The 25,270-nt window shown below is 43.0% G+C and overlaps 1 protein-coding gene across 6 annotated transcripts in view; it reads left to right on the top strand.

The window, feature by feature from the left end:
• Positions 1-25,270, top strand: part of Tiam1 (TIAM Rac1 associated GEF 1) — a 347,945-nt gene that overhangs the window by 155,447 nt on the left and 167,228 nt on the right. For 3 of the 6 annotated variants that reach the window (XM_070030549.1, XM_070030551.1, XM_070030554.1), the window contains one exon: positions 7,911-8,085. The exons of 1 other annotated variant lie outside the window; for it this stretch is intronic. The gene's annotated coding sequence lies outside the window, so the exon portion shown is untranslated. Of the gene's footprint in view, positions 1-3,317; positions 3,494-7,910; positions 8,086-25,270 lie in introns of those variants that run through there. 2 more of the 6 variants (XM_070030550.1, XM_070030553.1) reach the window with 2 other exon arrangements.

Genomic DNA, 25,270 nt, shown 5'->3' with positions numbered 1-25,270 from the left:
GAATATCTCAGCCCCGCCCCGCCCTGGTGGGCTTTTCCTGTGTCAGGTCAGCCTTCACCCTGGGTCTTTTGAAATCTGCCAGCCAGATTTAGCAGGTGTTCTATGCAAATTTTGTGCTCAGGCTAGAACTCAAGGAGCCCCTCTGGGGTCTCTAGGTCAGCTGTAGGGCACACTAGTTTCACACATTGGAGGTGGGGAAGGAGATGGGCATTGTGACTTTATGGCTTTGGGCTGATTTAAGAGGAACTAACCCTTGCTGTCTTCTGCCCTGCTTCAGAGCAATAACGAAATCTATTCTGTCCCTCTAAGGAGAAATAAAGACACTAGCAAAAAAAAACCCTAAAACAAAATACATGTAGCTATGAAATTGCAGAGATGAAAGGAGCACTTCTTAGGCTAGGGAATAGAATATTGGTTACTGGAGGGTGAGGGGAAGTGGGTGGGGGGGGAAGGAGTAGGTAGAGGATCAGAGGGGTGGAAGAATAGGAGTGGACTATCCATGGCTACAGTGGTTGAGTTCTATTGCCTCATCGAGTGACTTGGTCAATAACTATGTAGACTTTAAACTAGCTAGGAGAGAATATTTTGAATTTTTTTTCTAGGAAGAAAATTCATGAGATGATGGAATGCCACCATAGTACTTTTTATAAGAAAATACTATGTAGATGAGACAAGAAAAGCTTCGGTTAGCCCACCATACTCCTCTGGTCCTTGGCTCACATTCTTCCTGTAAACACTGTATAATATTCTTATCCATGAGCACTAATGAGATTAAATGTCCTTCCTGTTTGAAGTGGAGCATTTCCAGCATGTGCTCATGACTGTCAATATAGAAATGACTGATGGGCCTACCACAGATCTTCCTTTCTCTCTGTATCTTTCTCATTTCTTATTGTCCTCTGTCTCTCATCTCCCACTATGCTAGCTTTGATTCTATAGCGATACCGTGTGTGTGTGTGTGTGTGTGTGTGCGCGTGCACGCGCGCACGCGCGCGCGTGCTGGTACTGGGGCTTGAACTAAGGGGCCTAGATGCTGTCCCTTAGCTCTTTGCCCAAGGTTAGTACTCTACCACTTAAGCCACAGCTCTACTTCTGGCTTTTTGGTAGTTAATTGGAGATAAGAGTTTGATGGACTTGAATCATGATTCTTAGAGCTCAGCCTCTTGAGTAACTAGGATTATAGGGGTGAATTACTGGCCCCAGACAATCAGTTTCTTCTTCGTGGCACTGTGGGAGGGGAGGGATCTTTTTACAGTGTGATCCTTTGCAGCACTGTCTGATTTCTACCACTAGATGAGACAACCAAAATCATTACCAGATATTGTCAAATGTTCCCTTGGCAAAATCATTTATGGCTAAGGACTATTCCTCTATTTAAGCACTCTTTATTCTGTTGTTTTGGGTTTTTTTTGGGGGGGGAATAAGTACTGGAACTTGAACTCAGCTCTCTCTCTTTCTCTCTCTCAAAACCATAACTGGTTTAAATGCTTCCATTTCTTGCTTTTTAATTTTTTTTTTTTACTTTAATTGGAGGTGAGAGTCGCTTGAATTTTTCTGCCTGGTTTGGCTTTGTACTGTTATCCTCAGATGTCAGCCTCCTGAGTAACTGGGATTACAGGCATGAGCCATTGGTGCCCAGCCATTCTGCTGTTTTGGAAGCCTCCACCAGCACTTGCTTGTTTGTATCCTTCACTTTCTAAATAGTTACTAAGTTTCTCTTTATTCTAGACCCAATGCATATTATCAAGATTGTAAAAATGAGCTACACCTCACTTTTTCCATGTTCACACGTGTGTATGTGTGTGTTTGAGTCAAGGGTGAGGGCATCATGGCTTTTACCACACTGATTATCTCAATGTTCCCTGGCTCTTAGCCTAACTAGCTGATGTTTGAGTCATGATGACTTCTTTAATGAATGTTGTGCTTTTATTTTTGTAGCCTCTGTCTTTGAGGAAAGCCCCTTGCAGTGTGGGTCAGTATAGTATCCTTATGAAATGCTAATGATTTATTAATCCATCAATTTCATCCTTGAATGCTTCAATCATTCCAGACACTGCTTCTCACTTGTCTCTCCAGATTTACTGTCTTCTTCAATTGGGATTTCTTTCAATCTTTTCCACCAGCCACCTGAGGCTTCATTGAACTGGTAGTCATATCAAGTTTGATTGCATGAAACTTCTGTTGGGAAACCAAGGTCAATGCCAGCAGAGGGAGACCCATTGGAGTGCATTGAATTTGGATTTTCTTTATAGTTTCTAGAAACTTTGATGTAAAAGTGCTCATGGGAAATCAAACATATGGCACTTTTTCTTTTTAGAGGGACAGTTCAGGGGGAAAGTATTTTAAGGAGGAGTTTACACGTGGCTTGATGTAAACCTGATGTATAGCTTGATGTTGCTAATTTAAATTTTTCATTATAGGACTTGAGTGTTTATTGTACTGTTTTCAAATATACTTTCATATATCTGAAAAACTTTGTAATGAATTTTATTTCTTTAATGATCTTTAAGTAGTTATACGAAGGGGTTTCAATTTAATGTGTCAATTTATGAGTACAATGCATCTTGACCAATGTGACCTGTCCCCTACATTTTAAAAACTGATGTTTAGAATTAGATCTCCAGGTCTGAAGGTGGCTAAGTGGTAGAGCGCTTGCCTTGCATGCCTGAGGCCCTGGGTTCGATTCCTCAGCACCACATAAGCAAAAAGAAAAAAAAAGCTGGAAGTGGTGCTGTGGCACAAGTGGTAGAGCGCTAGCCTTGAGCTGAAGAGCTGAGGGACAGCGCCCAGGCCCAGAGTTCAGGCCCCACGACTGGACCAAAAAAAAAAAAAAAAAAAAAGAATTTGATCTCCACTTGGTAAATATAGGTTTCTTTACCAGTAAAGAGGTTTGAGGGAGGGGCAAAGATTTCTAATCTTTTAAATCCTTCAAGAGAATCTGTTCTTAAAAAAAAAAATGAATGAGCAAAAAGAACAACTACAAACCCCAAAAAACCCGACAGGAACTTGTGCTTTGGGAAGGACGTCCAGGTCCTCTACAAAATGGCTAAGCCCTATTAGAAATCAACTTCCCTAGAGGATGCGGAGCCCAGGGTGCTGGGCTGAGTGACAGCAAGCTGGATTCTAAGCACTGTGACTGCCAAAGGCGAGAAGTAGATTGAGAAGGAGGCGGAGAGGAAGAAGGCGAGGGTGGGAGGAGGAGGAGGAGGAGTCTGGGGCCCTTTCCAACACACCCCAAAGACCAGATTCCTCCTAGCACGAAACTTCACAAGTTACACCCACTCCCCTCGCCCGCAGGCAGCAGGGGAAGGCTGCCGCTTCCTCCTTTCTGTTACTGGAACCGAGGGATGGGAAGCTGGAAGGGAGAGAGACGTGTGCGCCTTGCTGTGCTGGGTTGGAGCTTTAAATCCTAAAATCGATTCTTCTACGGGTGGATCGCGCCCTGTGTGTGCTGTTTTGGGGAAGCGGTGGTGTGTGGCTCTGGATAAGCAAGGTGAGTCACCGACCCAGGGGAGAGGTCCCCAGCCTGGGGACCCCGAGCGTCCGGGAGATCCCTGGCTCTGCCCTGCGCCTTGGCGCGCCGGCTGGTCTCCATGCTGCGCCCCAGGGGTGCTGCGTGTGTCTGGCTGACTGTGTGTGGCTTCAGGGTAAAGGGGCTTTGGCTTTTTGTGAGTGCTCGTGGAGATTTCCCACTTGCCTCCTGGAAGCGTGGGGGGAACACGGGGTCAGGATGGAGACTGCTGGATGGAGGAACAAAACTCATTGATCCAGATGCCTTGTAACTCACTCAGCATCTGACACGTTGAATTGAACCCCCTTTGTACAAAGCTAATAATAATGATTTTTTTTAAAAAAGGAAGTCACACCAAAGATGCCTCCTGCCTTTGCTGCCCTGCTGTGCCTTGGGCAATATCAAAGCAATACTGGTGGTTGAAAATGTCCCTTCTTCAGCCTTCCACAGAGGCTTGAGATTCCAGGGAGAAATGTTGACTGGAAAGGAATATTCCGGAGCTAAGGTTTAGGATTGCATGGACATCTCAAGGAGGCCCTGGAAGTCTTGGTTTCTTACTCATTTTGTGTTAGATTAAGTTAGTTGAGCTCAAAGCTTCTGTGTTATGGACGTGTTATCTGGTGTCTGGTGTCTCTAACCCCCCCCCCCCCCCCCCATCTTTCTTAAGTGACTTTCGGGTAGGGCGTGGGGAGGAAGTTTGGGTGGAGGGTGGCATTGGGGCTTGCAGACATTGCAACTGACGATGTCTCAGCAAAGTTTAAACTTGCCTCTGAAGTTTCTCACCAGTGCTCTTCAGGTGTTCTTGGACAATGTGGGGTCTTGGCTGTCAGTGGAGCCTTGGGGGTTTCCGCTTGTTTACTTGTTTACTTCAGATTCCATCAGCAGCTTAGCCACTTACCGACATTTGGAGCCTAGAGTTTGTTTTTGCTTGTTTTCTTTTGTAAGATAATCCTTCCTGAAAAAATTCGTAGAGAATCACCCAACTTCTAGGGCCAGAAAATGGGGGTGAGATAGTGTCTGGTTCTTACTGTATGTAGCAAGCCAAATATTCTGCTTGCAAGCATTTCTCTCCGAGCAGTGAGGGTGTTAGTAGATGATGTGTGTGTGTGTGTGTGTGTGTGTGTGTGTGTGTGTGTGTGTGTGTGTGTGTGTGTGTGTGTGTGTGTGTGTGTGTGTGTGTACTTGGGCTTGAACTCAAGGCTCATGTTCTCATTTTGCTTTTTTGTTCAGCTGTCACTCTAAAGCCTCTATTTGTGTGTTACTATCACTTGGAGATAAGAGTCTCATAGATTTTCCTGCCCCAACTGGCTTCCTTGAGCCATTAGAGCCTGGCTTAGTAGATGATTTTTATCCCTGTGTTAGAAGCAGAGGAGTAGAAGCTAGCTTTCTCAGTTTACCTTCAACCTACATGTTCCAGGTAGAGCGACACTACTGCTGGAGCCACTGTTAGATTGCGGTAAGCTTCCCACTTCCTTGAAGTTAAAGATACAAACTCCTTAACCAAACCGCTCCCAGGGAGGAACAACAGGCGGTAGGGTGTGGTACCGTCAAATCTGCCAGAGCTCTGAGTTCTTGTTCCTGTGGGTCTTCAAAGCGGAGCCAGCAGGTGTACCACACAGGATGCTGACATGAGGTGTGTAGGCTGTTCACCTACTCCCAAGGATCCTTGAGCAACTCACCCAACAGGAAAGGCCACCAGTGTGGATCCCATGATAGTGCCCGTGACAATGACTAATGCATGGGGCTTTATGTGCCCATAACCATTAGTTGGAGAAAGGGGCTGCGGGAATCTTGGACCAAGGCCTTTTGATATTACCATTGGGGACTGTCAGATGACGTTGCCATGCCAGTGGCTGGAATTGGGCTGTGACTACGGAGGTAGAAGAAAAGCTCCAAACACTGCCATATCATTACCGTTTTCCTCCAGTCCCTCTTCCCCCAGATAGGTGACCTGATTTGGTTCTCATTTTTTGCATTTTTATTTTGTATTTTTAACTTGTAGATTCAGTTTGTATAATGTGTATACCACTGCTAAACTTTTTTTTGTTGTAGTAACAAATTTTTATCAGAATCTTCTTAGTTTACATTGTTTTAAATTTGTTGGTATAAACTTGTACAGAATATCACTTCATAATATGGTTAAAGACTGTAGCATCTATAAGAAGATTTCCTTTATTATTCCTGGCAGGGATTTTTTGAGATGTCTTGTCTGTCTGTGTTGCTGGGAACCAAACTGAGAGCCTTCTGTGTTCTAGGTCAAGTGCTGTACCACAGAGCAGTATTTTCCCAATCGGTCTTGCTAATCTGTTACCTGTTCTGTTTGTGCTTTGGAAAAACCATCTTTGGAAAACTTCAAGCACAAAGCCCACCTCTTTCCTTTCTTGAATTTCTGTGCATTTGACAAACTCTGCTTCATGAGATACTGTCAAAAAAGCATTGGAAAAGAAGCTACTGTGTCCTTCTGCTGAACGAGGAAGACATTATGTACTTACCTTTGATGTAGATTGTGTTGTTCAATTTCATTAAACATAATTGCGTGGTGAGCATCCTCCATGGTGGGCCAAATAGTTCCAAGGTGGCTTTTGTATTCACTGGGGCACACCCTGAGAAATTGTTTTAGAAACATCTACCTTGATTATGCATGGGCTTCCTGGGACTTTAATGTGAATTGTAGTTGCATTCAACCTGCTTGCCAATACACATTTACCTTGTACAGAAGTGGAGCAAATTTCTTGTAATGACTGGGGAAGAACATTTCCTTTTGATTCATATTTAATGCATGAGTCTGAGGCTTTTAAAGTTTCCTTAGAAAAAACTTCTTTCTGAATCTGTGACAGTGAGGGAAGAATGCTTGAATTGAATTCCAGCTCTGTTCTTTTAGCTGTGTGGACTCATGAGAGTTGCTTAACTTCTCTGAACTTACAGTTCTCCAACTGTGATTTGGAAATAATGAAAGCTGCTTGTGTGTGTGTGTATGTGTGTGTGTGTGTGTGTGTGTGTGTGTGTGTGTGTGTGTGTGTGTGTGTGTGTGTGTGTGTGTGTGTGTGTGTGCTGTTGTGAGCTTTTACCATGAATGTAGGATATCTGCCACAAGGTTTGCACTTAGTAAATTATAATGCAGTGAGTGTTTTCTGTCTTCTGTCCTTTCTTTGTCCTGCTTCCGACCTCGCCACCTCTCTGCTTTGGGGAAAGGTGAAAACTTGCTGCAAATAGAGATAAACTATGACTCCATTTGTTCTGTTTTCATTAGGGTTACTGGGATTCCAAAAGGTCATTTTTTGTACTTTTAGTATTTTTACACCTATTTTTTTAGTTGATTGGTAGCAACTGGTGGTGTATTCTCCCTTCTCCTTTTAATTCTTACCTTCTTAAGATGGTGGTGGAGATGATGATTTGTAAGTTAATTTTATCTCCTGTGAGATCTCACGGTTCTTTCCCTCCCCTCCCTTTTCTTCCCCTCCCCTCCCCCTTCACTTCCTTTTATCTCCCTTTCCTTCTGTCTTCTTTCTTGGTAGAAATGAAATGAGTTCAAATCACCTTAGTTAGTTGAGACTAAGCATCAGTCATTGAGCACATGCTTACATTGCAGGCGAGGTAGAAAAGCAAAAGCACAGGACAGAGGAGATTGTCTGGTTAAAATTCCTGCACAGAGGCACCTAGAGCATTGAAGTCTCCTGGACTCTGAGCTGTTTGATCTCCTTAGGGACTGTCCACTGAAAATCTCCTTGGCATCATTTGTTCATATGTATTTGTTTATCCACTGGTATTAGGAGGGGCTGAGCTGGAGGTGGGATGAGATTTGAGTTAGGAGGAGACTGTTTACAGTTCAGTGCCAAAGTCAGTCCCTGTTCTGCCCAAGGAGAGAGCCCTGCTTTATGTTCTGCGTCATGAATGGCCTCAAGTGTGGAGTTCCTTTCATGGAAGAGAGATTGATGGGTTGTCCTTGGTCTAGCTTGTCCACCGTGCCCAGCTGGTGGTGCTGTTTGATTCTAGCTGATTTGGTCTCTGGGTGAACAATAAGAGGTGTGAGGTGTGGTTTTCCTGAGTATTTTGCAATAGCACCTGGCCAGGTGTTGGAAAACACCCTTTAGTATGGCTTGCATTTGGTAAAGCCTCTGGGGAAGAGATCTCCAGTTTAGAAACAGTTGTTTAGTGGTTCCATGTGTGTTTGTGAGACTTTGTCCTACCCATTCAGCACTTTCATGTTTCCCTAAGTTAGGAGGTAAGGTTGGGAAAGAATGGCGACCACCAAGGTGGTTTCTACAAAACCCTGTGGAATAAGGGCCTGTCTGAGCATCTACAATATGTGATGCACTTTTCCTATATTATCTCATGGATGTTTCTAAAATACATAAAGCATGAGCAGGAACTCATTACTTGCTTATATCTGCTCTTATAGGTAGAATCATTGTGGACCAAGGTTCCCCTTTCTAGACGGAAAAGTGAAGAGGAAGAAGAACTTTGGTCCTTTGTGGTATGATGCACTGAACCCCAGTCCTTCACCTAGCACTTGAGCAGCGCCTGCAAATGGCACCATTGGAAACCATGACCCAGGCTCTTCTGTTTGGGAGGGGGTGAGTATGCCATGGGCATGTGAAGTTTTTTTTTTTTTTTTTTTGTCGGTTGTGGGGCTTGAACTCAGGGCCTGGGCACTGTCCCTGAGCTTTTTCACTCAAGGCTATTGCTCTATCTCTGAGCCACAGTACAGCTTCTGGCTTCTTCTGGTGGTTACTTAGAGATGAGACTCATGGATTTTTTTGGCCTGGGCTAACTTTGAACCGCAATCCTCTGAGTAGGTGGGATTATAGGCTTGAGCCATGGGTGCCTGGCTAGCACTTGGCCTTTTCAAGTCATTATTAGCTCTAGTCTACCTGTTTTGGGAGTAGATGAAAGTTCATTAGAGGTGACTGTTGTTATGGTGGGAAGAAGGTGGCTGAATCCTGGGAACTTTCATATTCTTTTGAGACCATCCTTGTTAGCTTGTTGCTGGGATAGTATTGTTTTGGAGATTTCAGAGGGTGATTTCCTGTCTTTGTCTTGTGCCTGCCTCCAAGCTACCTGGGAAGGGAAAAGAGGAGTTGATTGGACTGCAGTAGGGCAGACTTGGTTTTAGAGACTGTTCTATGAAAAAGACAACTTTTACCTAATCAGCAGAGTGGGCTGGGAGAAAGTGGATATTTCATGAAAGCTTTATTGCTATGGTCTAAATCAATGTCTTCAATGTGTGAAGGGCCTGGGATTTCCCTTAGAAAGGACCACAAGGTAATGAAAAAATGTATGTTCTTAATCACTTAGAAGAAAAGAGACTGCAAAGACACCTTCCCCACCTCCTTGGAAGTCCAGCAGAAAGGACTGAGTGCATTCTCTTTTCCCTTACACGTGGGGAGTATGATATCACGCTTCTTGTCCCCACTGACCTCACAGTGGGAGAATGATTTGGACCAAAAGGCCTTTCTGGCCAACTTTGCCTTCTTCCCCTGAACACATCCACCAAATTTTTGCTGATCGGACGAAGAATGTGATGTGCATTCTCTCTCTGTGTGTGTTTGTACCTGTCAGAACTCAAGGCCTTCTGCTCTCACTTGACTTTTTCACTCAAGGCTGGCACTCTTCCACTTGAGCCATACCTCTGCTGCTGGCTTTTTGCTGGTTGATCGGAGAAAAGAGCCTCACCGACTTTTCTGCATTCTCTGGCTTTGAAACTCAATCCACCGATCTCAGCTAGGATTGATAGGTATTAGCCACCAGTATCCTGCTATTGATACATTGTTTAACATTGACTTGGTTTGAGTAAAATACTGGTTGGATTTTGAACAGAATAGTCAGAATCACAGATACTTCCTGAAGCCTGGCCCAGGTCACTTCTAAAGTTTCCCACCAGTATTCCACCCTGTTGTGGGTCCTGCTGCAACTTGTCTGCCCTGTCTTGCCTGTTTCTCCTCCCAGCCCCAGCTCTGGCCACTCCCCTTTGATGATTGTGCTGGGAGGCTGGGAGAAAGAACTCTTTCCTTCAGTGTTTCCACTGAAGGAAACACTGATCACCAGCTAATCAGAATTGGGAGATGTTCCCTTTTCGGGAGATGGAAATAATCATGGAAACAGTTAACCCTTTCTAGCACATACCATCCACATTCTGTCCTTATCTTTTGGGTCTCCCTTTCCTTCCTTGCAAATTCACTCCTGAGGAGGGCTAGTACCCTACCCCTCTGTTAGAGGCCTGGCTCAAGGGTAGGTTGTTCCCTTTTGACCAAGTACCTGGGAATCCCTGAACTTTGAGGCCATCTTGAATAGGGGTCAGCTTTGGGAATGTATACCTGTTTCATGACAAGCCTCAGATTTGTATCTGTCCTGTCTCCAGAGAGCCCTTCCTTCTCTCCATTATCCACTCACTAAGTTGTTGTTTTCCCAGAAACACTTTCTAATAGGTAAAGTAGACTTGGCTTGTTTGTGGTTTATGTAGCTTAACTCCAGAGTCTGCCTTGTTATTTAACTGGGGTGCCCCATGGGGTTCTGCTACAGCCAGGCTGCCTCTCCTTTAAATTTGCCTCTGTGTGGATTCCAGTGACTGCCTTGGATGGAGTGCAAGTGAATGTTTCAGGACAGCCTCACAGAATGGTCCCAGGTCCTGTCTTAGGGCACATGAGATGCCCAGAGAATAGCCATTCTCCAGCTCTCTGCCAAGTCCCATGATACTTCTCCTTGAGGTCTACTCACATCTGATCTCCCTTCCTGCTCCATCCCAGCCACTGTCCTTTTTACCCTCAGGACCATGTCATCTGTCACAAGTCATTTTTCAGGAACACTCCCCCCACCCCCACCCCCCACCTCCAGTTGTAAATCTGTGAGAACTGCCATCTGCCCTGCACCACAGAGCAAACATTGAGGGATTCTTCTGGAATCAACTCAGATCTAGTCAGAGCTGTCCAGAGAAATGTCAAGTTTCTTTCCGGGTTCTTTGAACAAAGGGAAATATTGAAGCTAAAGAGCTAAATTAGAGAAGCAAGTGAGAGAGGAAAATCTGCAAATTGTGAACTCATATTGGTTTGAGCCATGTGGCTTTTCACCCGACAGTTGCTGGAGCTGAGTCATATGAGGGATGATGTATATCTCTTGGCTTCAAGCACAGTGGCCGGCCATCTACTCCCCCCTCCCCCAAGGAACCCAAGCAGATTTATTTGATGAATAACATGGGTTCTTTTCCAATGCTTAGATCTGTGGTTGGACAAGTTCCATGTGAATGGAGGCGAACCTTTTCAAGCATCTCTCTCTGTCCCCCATTTGGAAGATGTCAAAGAGAGCTCTCAGCAGAGTTGGGGTACTCAGTTCTGGTTGATGCTCGGCTACTGATCATGACAATCTGTGTCTTACATACTAGCTTCCTGAACTTGCCCTCTTTGTAAGGTCATGAAGAGTTAGCCTGGAAGGAGGGTTGCAAAAAGAAAAGAGACTATATTTTGAAGACCCACTGTGTGCCTAGCATTCTATGAATTCTATCTTAAGAGAACACAGTGCCCCTTGGCAGAGGGAGAGAATTGTTTCAAGACCCTTTTTGGATCTCAAAATATATACATGCTCAGCTCCTTTAAAAATGCTGAGGGGTTCACACATAAGCTATATACATCTTCCCAAATGCTTTAAATCATCTTGAAATTACTTACTGTATCTAGTATGCATATGTGCATGGATCCATGTGTGTGTGTGTGTGTGTTTGTGTGTGTGTGGTCAGAGTCTTGCTGGGTAGCCAAGGCTTGGCCTGGAACTTAGGCAGCACAGGCTGGCCTCAAATTTGTGACCATCCTGCCTCAGCCTCCTCAGTGTTAGGGTTATAAGATTATGTCACTATGCTTGGATATACCTGGTACAATGTAAATGCTATGACATTAGTTGCTATTTCTACTGTACTGTTTAGAGAAAAATGGCAAGGAAAAGTCTGTATGTGTTAGGTATAGATGCAGCATTGTTTTTTGTTTTGATTCTGAATAATTTCAGCCTACAGTCTATTGAATCTGTACGCACGGAATTATGGTCTGTATTTGACTGGACCATCCACCCCTCTGTCTCGTGTGTATTCTCTTTTCTAAGTCCAGTTGATGGAAACCCAAATGGCTGGTTTGAAATCTCAGTACTGTGGTTCTGTCCCTGAATTGGGACTGAACTTTATCTGAGTTCCCAAGTCTGCTGACTTTCCATTATGGGTATAAACAGATGTTAGATAATGAAGTCTAATGATCATCTTAACTCTAGAATTCACAGGCTCTTGACTTCATTTCTGATCTATGCTTTTCTGTATTGGCTAATTTCTCATAGCACTTGATTCTACTAAAGTTATGATTGCCTGAAATACCATGTTTAGGTGTCACAATTTTGGGGAGAGTATCAGTAATTGAAAGTTAGGGATCTCATCAAATGTTAAATGCTCATGCATAGGTAGGATGTGTTGAGTAGATTGTTTGACCATCCTTAGGAAAGTTGAATGGTTTTCATTCTTTCTAAGGAGCAGGAGAGCATCCAGATGGACTGAAGGCTTTCTTTAATTGTCATGTCCTGTGACACAAATGGCCTGGGACATTGGTGTTTTGGGTTTGATGCCACAGTGCTCCCTTGAGCCTTTCCCTGGCCTGTCCCTCTCCTGTCCATATTGCATAAACATTGGTGTGGCAGAGCAGATGGCCATCCTGGGGGCTCCTTTGATGTCACATTTGGTTGCCTGGGTGGGGGGTAGAGTAGATGCAGCCAGCCTCCATGGGAGGAAGGGGGACTGCCTGGGAAATACCTACTTGACATGGGTAAACAAAAGCTTAACTCCGGAAAAGCCGGGCTCCCTGGTACAGACACAGGGCAGGCAGTCAGAGTGGGATTTACATAAGTGTGTTTAGTTTGGGAAGGAGCCAGTCTGCACTAAGCACAGATTTTTCTCTCTGCTTCTAATTGACACTCTGCAGTGTTTAGTTTTCTTATAGGAATGGGAATGAATGTTGATAGTGGCGTGTGTGTGTGTGTGTGTGTGTGTGTGTGTGTGTGTGTGTACATGGAGTGATGAGATTGTATAGATCATTACTTTGGTGTGTGTGTGTGTGTGTGTGTGTGTGTGTGTGTGTGAGAGAGAGAGAGAGAGAGAGAGAGAGAGAGAGAGAGAGAGAGAGGAGAGGAGAGAGGAGAGAGTATACAAGTACTGGGGCTTGAACTCAGAACCTGGGTGCTGCCCCTTAGCTCTTTTTTTGTGCAAGGCTTTACCACTTGAGCCACAGTTGCATTGCCTTTTTTTTTTTTTTTTTTTTAGTGGTTAATTGAAGAGTAGAATCTCACAGACTTTCCTGCCCAGGCTGGCTTCTAACCATGATCCTCAGATCTCAGCCTCCTGAGTAGCTAGGATTATGTAGTACCTGTTACTAGTACCCAGTTCAGATCATTATTTCGAGAGCTGGAAAAAATCCCTTCCACAGGCTGGGGCCAGCTTTCCTGGAGACTCAGGTGGAAGGATGTGGAATCCCCGAAGAGGAAGAGGAGGTCAATGGGCATCCTTATCAGTGGGCTTCTCAGCTGTTCACCTGGCATTGATGTGTGTAATAAGGACTAAAGGCTTTGAAGACAAAAGGAAGGAAGATAATGAATAGTGCCCAGACTGAGAGAGCATGTGGCAGCAGATTCTTTTTAAAAGAAACAGCAAGGGTCAACAGTCATTTAACAACAAGTGGTTTTTGTTGTTGTTGTTTTTTGTTTTTTGCTTTGGTGGTGCACTGGAGGAGGTAGTTGAAGTCACTAACATACAAACAAAGCGTGAGTCCAACTGAAGAGGAAAAGCTAGCAGCCACAAGTCCTGTGAGAGTTTTCCTGAGTCTAGCCTCAGGGCAATTACTGTAGCTATTTATTTTTCTAATGTATTTACAGAGTCTCACGGGCTAAACGAGGGTAATGTATTCAGATTGAGTAACATATAGTTACTGTACTTCATTTTAATGTTTTTTTTGAGAGTGTTGAAGAATTTTGTAGTTTATCATTTCAATATATTGTGGGAAGAATGCATTATTTTTAGAAGTATCCTTGGGAGATTGATGGGATCTTTCTGCCACCCTCTCCCTCCCCTCCCCCCTCCCCCACAACTTACAACATAGAAGGCAAAAAATGATAAGGCCAGGGTGAGGTAATAGGGATCCAAATGAGGGTAGAATTAGACATCTGATGAATTTTCAAAGGGTCATGACATTTGCTAATGAACTTCTTCAGAATGGGGAAATTATTAATGATACCTTATTTCTACTGGTTACATAGAACTTATTTTCTGTGTGATACGGCATATAACAACATTATTCATATATTGGATTGTCCTAATGATCTATAGAGTTATTATCATTCCAGGTTTATAGTTGAGGAAACGGAGCTTGAGAGTCACTCAGTCATGCAGTCATACACCTAGCCAATGGTCCAGACAGATCCCCCAGTAGCTTGCACTCCTGACTGCTCCTCTCCTGGTCCACTGGCCAGCAAGTGCCCCTAGTCTTGGTGGTTCTTAGCAGGCTGGCTTTCCTATGCAGAGCCATCAGCACATCTATGGTACTGATATCTGCAGAACCATGAAGGTTTGATGTACGAGTTTTGACTTTACAAGGGTGCAAAAGGAATGTACATTAATAGAAATGGCGCTGGGAATGTTACATTTGGATTCTTACCTGGTCTGGTGACATTGCACTGTGTCACTTCATCACTGCAGAATTGGAAGAGGTTGCTGGGTAGTGGTCACAGTTCATAGTCAACTGTACAGTCACAAGGAAAAGAGCCACTACTCTGTTGCATGCTGTGTTGGTAAGGTGCAGCGTTCAGTTGGCCATGTGTATTAAAAGCATTTTTTTTGGGGGGGGGTCTGATCGTGGGGCCTGAACTCTAGGCCTGGGCGCTGTCCCTCAGTTCTTCAGCTCAAGGCTAGTGTTCTACCACTTGAGCCATAGAACCACTTCTGGCTTTTTTTTCTTTTTGCTTATGTGGTGTTGGAGAATCCAACCCAGGGCCTCATGCATGCAAGGCAAGTGCTCTACCACCAAGCCACCTTCCCAGCCCCAAAAGCATTTTTGACATATGGCATTTTTAACTTATGGTGATGTGTTTAATCAGGAAGTAGTTCCATAAGTCAAATATTTGTTCCTTTGTAGAGTTGGGTCAAGCAAGCAATGTAGATGTTTGGTTAGAATATTTCTGCTTTATTTTTCTCAGTATTTCCACTATTCTAGTTGGTGCAGGTACTTAGAGGACCACTTGGTCCTAAAAGAGCTAACCAGTAGACTTGTTTAGGATATAGAGTGGGTTGTTTTAGTGGTCATAAGAAGTGGATGTGAGTGAGGGAGTTTTAATATTCAGTGTCTTGATGATGTTTGCAGCATGTGTTCTCAATGGTTCCAAGTGTGGCCTCATTCAGAGCACACCAGTTTTTTCTCTTTTAAAAAGAATATTTTGTAATAGGATGTCCAGAGGTTTCTCTCAACATAGTACACAAGGCTTATAACATATATGGACAGTCCTGTTAAGATACGTGTGTGTGTGTGTGTGTGTGTGTGTGTGTGTGTGTGTGTGTGTGTGTGTGTGTTGATATTGGGATTTGAACTCTGGGCATAAGCACTATTCCTGATCCTTTTTTTCCTTTTGCTGAAGGCTAGCACTCTACTATTGGAACCACAGTTCTACTTCTGGCTTCTGGTACTTAATTGGAGACAGATTCTTATAGACGTGCTTCTCCAGCTGGCTTTGAACCATGATCCTCAGAGCTCACCCTCCTGAATTGCTAGGATTGCAGGCATATTCCACTGGTGCCTGGCTGTAAGATGCAAATTTTAGTTTGATAGTATTTACACTGTTTTTTTTGGCTGTGCAAGGGCAGTATTCAGGATTGAACTCAAGGACTCCTGCTTGCTAGGCAAGCACTCTGCAAGTTTGCTTTTCAGTCTTGTACTTTTGTCTGTGCTAACCTTGTACTGTGATCCTCCTACCTTTCTGTCTAAGGAGCTGCAATTGTATGTATGTACCACCATGCCCAGCCCTTACACCTCCTTTATTTGCTTGTTTTAGACTCATTTTCAGTGGCCGGATATGTGTGTATATATATATATATATATATATATATATATATATATATATATATATATATATATGTATACACATACACATATAGAGTATATATACACATATGTGTATATATTTTGAAATGTTTTATTTTCTGATCTGTTCTCCAGTTTCATGTGGGATGAAAGTGGAAATGAATGAGAATGTAGGAGCTGAGTGCCAGTGGCTCACAACTGTGATCCTAGCTACTCAGGAGGCTGAGTGAGATCTGAGGATCAGGGTTTGAAGCCAGGCTGGGCAGGCAAGTCTGTGAGACTCATTTCTCCAATTAACCACCAGAAAACCAGAAGTGGTGCTGTGGCTCAAAGTAGTAGAGCATTACTAGCCTTGAGCGAAAGATTTCAGAGACAGTGCCTAGGCCTTGAGTTCCAGCCCCGTGACTAACAAAAAAAGAAAAGAAAACTTAGGGTCTGGAAGTAATTTTCAGCAGTTAGGAAATTAAGCAAAATAGGATAATATATCATTTTGTTTCTAGCCAGATGAGTAGAGCATAGGAGTGTAAACTTTTTTTTTTTAAAGCAATTGGGTACTTCCTATAAGTCTAACCTTTCACTGTTTAGATGAGCAAAAAAGAAAATAAAAGGCCTATATGCTCAATGTTTTCCTTTTCTAAAGATCACATAAAGTTGGAATTTAAAGTCAGATTGTCTTTCTTTTGTTTATGGCATTTGAATCCAATTGAAATCCTGAAAATTGGACTCAGTCTGCATCTCCTCTGGGATTCTTCTTAGTCGTGTGTGTGTGTGTGTGTGTGTGTGTGTGTGTGTGTGTGTGTGTGTGTGTGTGTGTGTGTGTGTGTGTGTGTGTGTGTGTGTGTGTGTGTGTGTGTGTGTGTGTGTGTGTGTGTGTGTGTGTGTACTAGTCCTAGGGCTTGAACTTAGGTACTGATGCTGTTTCTGAGCTTTTGTGCTCAAGGCTAGTGCTATAGCATTTGGCCACAGCTTTACTTCCAGCTTTTTGGTGATTAATTGGAGACAGGAATCTCATGGACTTTCTTGCCCCAGATGGCTTTGAACCGCAGTACTTAGATCTCACACTCCTGAGTAGCTAAGATTGCGGGCAGGAGCTACCAGCACCTGACTTTTCAGTTTCTTTTTCTTTTTTGAGTTTCAAGACAGGAACTTGAACTTAATACCTGAGCTTATGTTCCTTGGTAAGTGCTCAACCAACAGAGCCATGCCTCCAACCCCTGTAGTTTTTTTGAAAAGAGTTTTCAAGTGATGAGCACATCTGATCTGAGATACCTATATTTTTGTCCTTTTTTATTTTCAACCATATTAAGGATGGAGCCCAGGGTAGCACTGGCTGGGCAAGTGCTCTACCACTTAGCTACATCTGCAGCCTTGCTTTTCTGATTCTTCTTTGACAGTTCGTATTAGAATATGGAGGCATTGGTGGAATGGATATTTATTTTCCTTATTAATTTTTATACCAGTGTCCAGAAGCTTACAGGAACCTTTATTTTAAAATTTGTCATAATGTTTGCTTGTTTTGCTCCTTGGCTATGTGTTTGTAATGCATGCATTGCTCTAGATTTCTGACACCTTTTGTGTTTGGCGTGAGGCATGTGGGAGGGACTGTTACCAAATGTTCAGGTCTGTGGGACCAGTCAGGAAAACAGGCCCAGCCACTTGAGTTCTGCAGACACGTTATATTTAGTAGGGCTGAAAGAACATAGCCAAGTTCCATTTTACATTTCATACTTTATAAATCCATCTGAACTGCTTAAAAAAAACCCCCATCATCTTAGAAATGGATTCATTTGTATATGAAACTAAAACCAGACTTCTTTGCCAAACTTAATCTGTCAAAAGTGTTCTTAGAAAGAGGTCCTTTTCTAGAGAGCATGGAGCTTTGCATTTCTCTTACGGTGTATCTTTCCTATCAAAGCACTACACAAAGACCTAGATTTGAATGCTTATAGTAAGTAGCCTTATTCCCAGTTAGGAGAACTTGGCAGCAAGATACCCTTTAGGAAGTAAATGGATGCCTGCATCTGTACAATGGCATATTATTTAGCATTACAGAGAAAGACCTATCAGGTCACACAGTGACATGGAGTAACTTTAGCTGTGCTTGTGGAGAAAGGAGCAGGGAGGCTAGAGAAGGTGGAACACTGAGAACTTTTAGCTACTCTATATGATACTGTAATGATGGACACAGGTCATTATCCATGGCCTTGTCCAAACCCACAGAGAATGTACAACTCCCAAGTGAACCTTAATATAGATGATGGACTTTGAGTAATAGCAGTTGACATCTTATATTAGCAAAGGACATTGATAATAATGGAGGCTGTCCATAAAGGGACAGAAATCTCTGTTTTCTGCCTAATTGTGCAATGAACTTTAAGCTGATCTACAAAATAAAAGACCACTACAATATAGAAATAACATGTAAACCAAAGTTGTGTGGACACAACATGGAATATTCTTCTTGAGACCCATTCTAGTTTTATTGGCCTGCATTGCTTTGCAAAGTCCCTTGCCCTCCTTCTGATCAGCAGCATGAGAGAACTTCTAGTCAAGAGTAGGCTCTCAATTGGATGGTAGTGGCTTATACCTGGGGTCCTAGCTACTAAGGATGCTGAGAACTGAGGATCATAGTTCAAAGGCAGCCTGGGCAGGACCCTAATCTCCAGTTAACCACCAAAAAATCAGAAGTAGAGCTTGGCTCAAGTAGTAGAGCACAGCCTTGAGTGGAAAAGTTAAGTGAGGGGACAAAACCTCAATTTTAGGCTAGAGTACTAGCATAAAGAAAGGAAGGGAAGGAAAGTAAAGGGAAAAGGAAAAGAAGGAGGGATGAGGGCAGGGCAGGTAGGTTGTGGTTTCAGAGAACTGGGACATGGTAAAACCTGACTCTTTCCCTAGTTAGGAAGTAGTGATTTCAATTTCCTTTCTTCCTCTGATCACATGTCACGGTCATACTATTAGCACTGAGGATGCACGTTTTGGTAAGTTGATTCTTTTGGGAGATTCCACAGCAGACAGACTTTCTGGCTTGGTTGGGAGATCACACTTTGATCATATTTGAAAGTATTGTGGCCTGGGATGCAGATCAAATCCTGATCTGATCTTAGTATTCCTCAAATAAAGAGTAGCCAAGTAAAGAGCACAAAAGGGCATATGAGCCCTGAACTGAGAGGTAAAGATCCCTGCACCCGTGAGCCACCTCCTCCCCCCCCCCCCTTGCCAAAACTCTCTGTTTTCTTTAGGGTTGTTTTTTACTTTATTTTTGGAAGCCATCATCCTTGTCTTCTAAAGATACTTATTTACTGAGTGCTTCACTTGTGCCTTCATTGCAGATGGAGAGGATGCAGTAGTGAACAAGAGTAAGAAAAATCTGTCCTCACATATCCGGCATTCTGGGGTGGGGGTGGGGATTGGAGGAGAAAGTAGGTATTAGGCTCCATGTTGGAAAGTGGTCGTCGCAATGGAGATAGTAAAGCAAGCAAATATTGATTGCCTAAGCTTCTGGTAGAAGGCCCTACTCATGGCTGATATTGTTGCAAAGATGGCAAGCGGTGAGGGGGGGGGCAAGGGAGCGAGCCCTTCCGGTAACAGGGCAGAGGGCTAACAGGGCATATTGAGAGGAAAGCCCTGGAAACCTCTGGGCATGGCTGCAAAGAGCAAGGTTGGAGAATCCAGGGATGCCAATGACAGGAGTGTGATCAGAGTTGAACTTGATGCAATGGAAGCCTTAAAAACAATTTTTTTTTTGGTCTTCTTATCTCAAACTTTTTGTTTCTGTTTTTGTTTTTGAGCTGCTTTTGCTCAGGGCTAGCATTCTACCACTTGAGCCACAGAGCCACTTCTGGCTTTTTCTGTTTATGTGGTACTGAGGAATCGTACCCAGGGCTTTAAGGGTGCTAGGCAAGCACGCTGCCACTAAGCCATGTTCCCTCAGCTCTTATCTCAAACTTTTATTCACAGTTTAAAGCTTGTGTACAGAAGAGGGAAGGGAAAAAGAATAACAGGATGAATATTTGTGAAACACGTTTTGAACAGGGTCAAGAGATTGTCTGCAACTATGACAATTGAGCAAGGAAAGTGGTTGGGATTGTTTTGGGAAGGAAGAGTGACAGGGTGAGATTGATCGGAACATGTTGTAAACATGTGGAACTGTAACAAGGAAATCCCCACTCTGTATAACTAATGTAAGTTAATTAAAACAAAACAAAAAATGCCTATGTGCATAGTTAAAGATCTACCTTAGTCACCTACTAGTCTTCTGTCTCCTGCCTTCCACAACATGACATGTTTTATATTGGACAGTCAGAGTCTTTAAATTAGAAGACAGAGTGAGGTTATAGATTTTTTTTTGTCTTTCCCTCCCTTCTTCTTTGACTTTGTCCATGAATCTGCTTTTTCCAGTCATCCTAGATTTCTGGAATCTGAATGTTCATGGGTCTACCAACTATGTAGTTGACATTCTTCAAAATTCTACTGTTTGTAGACTGAGACAGTGGAGGCATTGGAGACTGAGGAAACAGAGAGGTATTGATAGGAGATTTGTTTCTGTTCTACTGTGTGTGATTTAATCTCCTGGGGATTGTATCTCTATAATGCATCTCTCTATTCATATCTATCTTCTCTATATACACAGTTAAGCACAAATCATTCAAATGCTCTTAAAATGAATATTGTTGGGCACTGGTGACTCATGTCTGTAATCCTAGCTACCCAGGAGGCTGAGATCTGAGGCAGCCTGTGGCAGGAAATGCTATAAGGCTCTTACCTCCAATTAACCACTAAAAATCTGAAAGTGGTGCTAAAGTGATAGGCCACTAGCCTTGAGTGAAAAAGCTAGGGGACAGTGTGCAGGTCCTAAGTTTAAGCTCCAGTAGCAGCTCACGCACACAAAGAATATTTAATTATATCCTGATGGAGGCCCTTTTGAGAGTAGTGGGTAAAGACTTGACCCAAGTCAGGTTTTAATAGGGTCTCAGAGGTCTTGTGTTGAGGGTAGACCGAACACTTTTTTCCCCATTTTTAGGGTGCTAGTCTTGGAGCTTGAACTCAGGTCTTGGCTACTGATCTTGAGCTTTTCTACTCAAGGCGTAGTGTTCTACCAGTTGATCCACAGCTCTGCTTCTGGCTTTTTGGTGGTTACTTGGAGATAGGAGTCTCTCAGACTTTCTTGCCTGGACTGGCTTTGAACTACTTTCCCAGCCTCCTGAGTATCTAGGATTATAGGCATAAGCCACTGGCACCTGATGCCAAGCACTTCTTCATTTGAAGTGTTGCTTCTGATTAAACTTAGTTACTGTACCCACATCTCTCTGGTGCTAGAGGGTTATTAATCTAATAATAAATTTATTTATCAGTGTTTTATCTTCTTTAGACCAAGTCTCTTTATTTTTGTAGAGAAAAGGGACTTTTATCATTGGAGGACAGTAACTGATAAATTCTATGATAAGATCAATGGTGGCTGGAAAATGCTCAGAGATGATGTCGGATCTCGGCAGCCTGCTGTTGCATGGCCAGATGGAAAAACCCTCCGTTGTACCCTTGGTTCTCTTTTTCCTCTTCAAGTCCTTGTCTTGCCTGTGGTTGCAATTACCTACCTTCCCACTGCACACATCCCTTTTGGGTTCAGGCTCAGGAGATGGGGTTGTACTTCTCAAAGACCATGAGTATGTATGTTACCTTCTCTCTGGAGACGCATGTTAAATCAAGGCCAGAACACATGTGGCAGACAGCAATCCAAACCTTAATTTTCTGGCATTTGCCTCTGTGAGCCTGTTTTAAGTGGCATGTGGTAAACTTGTCCACAGATGTTAGTAGGCCAGTATACTTTGAACAAAATAATAATAACTTTCACATCTGGTTCCCGTTTCATCTAGAGATCTTAAAACCCCAAGTGCATATTAATTAGAGCTCACATCACTGGAAGGTAGGGAAGAGTTGGAGGGCATTCACTTTAATCACCAGTGCAAAGAACTTGGAGGGACAGCCTCTGGGCCCAATGCAGAAACAAGCATTTTGCATCCCACTGTTTCAGTGCCTTTCATGTAGCATCTGAGGTCTTCTGCAAAGCAAGTTCCCTGGTGGGAAGTCATTACCGAGCACATCTGCCTGGTGTGGTGGTCGCCTGAGATCTTGGGGACTTGCTCTAGCTTTCCGTAGTCGTTGCAAAGGGCTGCTTTCTGTCCAGTTCATGGATTTTTCTTCTATTGTGAATTAAAGGTGGGATAGATACCTGAGTCACAAGGTTGTTAGACAGGTAGAACGTTCCTTGGAAAGTCTCAGCTTTCTGAGTAATTCTCTGTTAACAAGTTGAGACATATTTCTTACCTTAATGGTAAAATATATGTGATGTACAATTTATCATTCTCACTAGTTTTTTTTTTTTTTCCAACTTTTATAATCTCTTAGCTGGGTGCCGGTGGCTCACGCTGGTACTCCTAGCTACTCAGGAGACTGAGATCTGAGGATCGCGGTTCAAAGCCAGCCCAGGCAGGAAAGTCCATGAGACTCTTATCTCCAATAAACCACTAGAAAACCGGAAGTGGCACTGTGGCTCAAGCAGTAGAGTGCTCACCTTGAGCTGAAGAACTGAGGGACAGCGCCCAAGCTTAGAGTTCAAGTCCCACAACCGACCAAAAAAAAAAAGTATAATCTCTTTTTAAAAATTTTTCAGCTTTTTTTTTTTGTGGGGGGGGGGAGGGTCTGGTCATGGGCCTGAACTCTGGACCTGGGTGCTGTCCCTCAGCTCTGCAACTCAAAGCTAGCGCTCTACCATTTGAGCCACACCGCCACTTCTGGATTTTTATTTGCTGCTTATGTGGTGCTGAGGAATCGAACCCAGGGCCTCATGCATGCAAGGCAAGCACTCTACCACTGAGCCACCTTCCTAGCCCCTCAGCTTTTTTTTTTTTTTTTTATAATTCTCACTATTTTAAGTAAATGATGACTAAATAAAAATGCTCAATACTACCAATCATTAAGAAAATGCAAATCAAAACCACAGTGATAATAAACCCATTAGTGATAATAATATTAAAAAGAATAGAAGACAACAAAGGTTAGGGAGTGTGGAGGTACTGGAGCTCTTGTGCATTGGTATGAGAGCGTGAAATAATATAGCTACTGAGAAAAGGCTTGGTGGGCCCTTGTGATGTGACATTGCTGTGTAACTGGCAGCTCCACTTCTGTTACCTGCCACAGAGATATGAAAACAGGGACTTAGCTCTCTATATGTACTCTAATTGAACAGCTTTTGAACATGTATTGTCTGTGATTGTTTATCAGCTCATTCTTCCCAAAGCATGCGGAAGGCAAAAGGCTCAGCCATCTTTATTCTACATAAAGATACAGATCCAGCAGACTAGACACTAAGCCCCCTATTGAAAGACCCATGAGGCACATGTTTGTGAAACTTCTTGTGATGTGAAGGAAATGTTTGAATGAGAAGCCAGGCTGTATTAGATTTTTGTCTTCGTAGTAAATTGTTGAGACAAAGACAAAATAATGTTGAAGAGATTTATATCCAGAACCTTTTATTCTTTACTCTTCTAGTCCCACAAGATTTATTTTCCATGTATTAAATTTTGTTAGTTGTACCATGATTAAATTGGCAGTTTTTGTGAGTCAGATTTTTAAACAGAAATGGTAAGGAGGAAGCAGAATATTGGTTTGGGGTTCTTGGAAGTTATTCTGTCTGCAGAGTAGATTCTGTTAGATGTCTACTAAGCATTGAACTTGGCTGCATAGCTAAATCCTCACACTCAGATATTTTATTATTCTGGAAATGTACTTTAAACAATTACATGAAATAGTCTTCTTTGATGACCTGGGAGCTATATTGAATTCTTGTTTAATTCTGCCCTGAGTCTGTGATTGGACATTAACCTCTAGAAAAACTTCTTTCTAGATTTCTTTGTTGAGCTGGGTCATTGGTTCATTGGTCATTGGTTCCCTGCCTTGGTTTCGGGGAACTTCTCTGGTGGGTGGGAGCTGCCTGAGGATTTGAATATGCAACAGTGTTGTCTGATCAAGTAGACACATGCAATGTGCCCCAAAATTGGAAAAATGACAGATGACTTAAGCACAATATTTTAAGTGTTGTTAACCCACTTGAAATTGAGACTCTGTGGAGAAGACAGGACTTGTTGAGAGCTGAGAAATTCTTTCCTGCCCAGTGGCAGAAAATAAACAGAGAAGGCAGCAGATGGAGACTAAGGATCAGCTTTGTTACTGGTGAATTTGGAACTGGGAGTTGTGACAAGGAGGTAGAGCAGCAGTAGGTTTCCTGAATATTCCCCTCTCAACTGGTATCTAGTACAACCCATGCAGGCCTTGTGCTAGGTAATAATAGGCAAGATCTCTGCAATTCCCTACTCTGTGCTCTACAGCAGAGATCTGGGTTCTAATGGACCTGGAAGATCTCTAAAATGGAAAGGTCAGCCATTCCCCAGAGCCACCCTGAGAAGCCCAAGGAGCCAGGCTGTTTCATGCCTCTTCATGCAGAAGTGAATGTGAGCAAGCCTAATTGTTCTTGAGGTCAGAAATACAATTTTTAAACACCTTGATTTCATAAAAATCAAAGCACTCAGATCTAGGTTATTTTCAGTGAGAGTGCCAGTTTTACACAATGCCAGGTAAGAAGAGGAATGAGCGCTACGTTTGTGTTACCAGTGAGCATTTTAAATGGACACACCCATTTTGGTTTAGCTCCCTACCACATGTGAGGCTTTTTTTTTGTGGACAGTACTCTACTTCTGATTTTTTTTTTTTCTGGTGTCAGTACTGGGGCTTGAACTCAGGGTTTGGATGATGATGACGATGATGATGATGATGATGATGATGATGATTTTGAGTGGTTGAATTGGGAGTCTTTATTGTTCCCAAAGACCCTTAAATAAACTAACACTGTTAGAGAACGGAGCCATAAGAGTCAGAGAGGAAAGAAAGAGCAGAAAAACAATACTAACAAACCAGATCAACTCCAATGGGGAGCTGAAGTGGGATGCCATGGTTACTGGAAGAGAGCCAGGAGCCAGGAGAGCTTGTGTAGGGTTTGGATTCTGTCCTTGAGCTTTTTCGCTCAAGACTGTTATTCCACACTTGAGCCACAGCTGCACTTCTAGTTTTGGTAGTAAATTGGAGATCAGAATCTCACAGACTTTTCTGCCTAGGTTGGCTTTGAACTGTGATTCTCAGATCTCAGACTCCTAAATAGGATTACAGTCATGAGCTAGCAGTGCCTGCCTGAAACAGATACTTTTAAAACAAGGATACTGTACATGCCAGAGTACTTTATCTACTTGGCCACTGAAGCCAGAATGGACACTTATGCAGATTCTAAAAAATTCAGTATTTGAATTTGGTAGAGTGCCAGCCTTGAGCAACAAAATCAAATGAGAGTGAGTTCAATCCCTAGTACCAGCACACAAAAAAGCATCTGCTTCCTATTTTTCCTTCTTTAATGTAGTCTATTTGATTCTTGAGTTTTTGTATAAATTACTTGTCCCCCCCCCTTCATAAATGACATTAAAAGAACAATCTGTCTTTCTTTTCTCTGAGTTGTGAAGCAACATTCTGTTCACCTACAAATGTTACAAATGGTGCTTAGCTGGAACCCAGATGGGAGTTTCCCCAGAGACTCAGCATACTATGAAAACTCAGTTGATGGGGTCTGTCACTAAAG

This window comes from Dipodomys merriami, unplaced genomic scaffold (genome assembly GCF_024711535.1).
Source record: "Dipodomys merriami isolate MVZ:Mamm:240054 unplaced genomic scaffold, mDipMer1.0.p SCAF_2, whole genome shotgun sequence".
In the NCBI taxonomy this organism is placed as follows: Eukaryota; Metazoa; Chordata; class Mammalia; order Rodentia; family Heteromyidae; genus Dipodomys; species Dipodomys merriami.
Note: the sequence above shows the minus strand (reverse complement) of the source record. Positions and strands in the feature narration are given on the sequence as shown.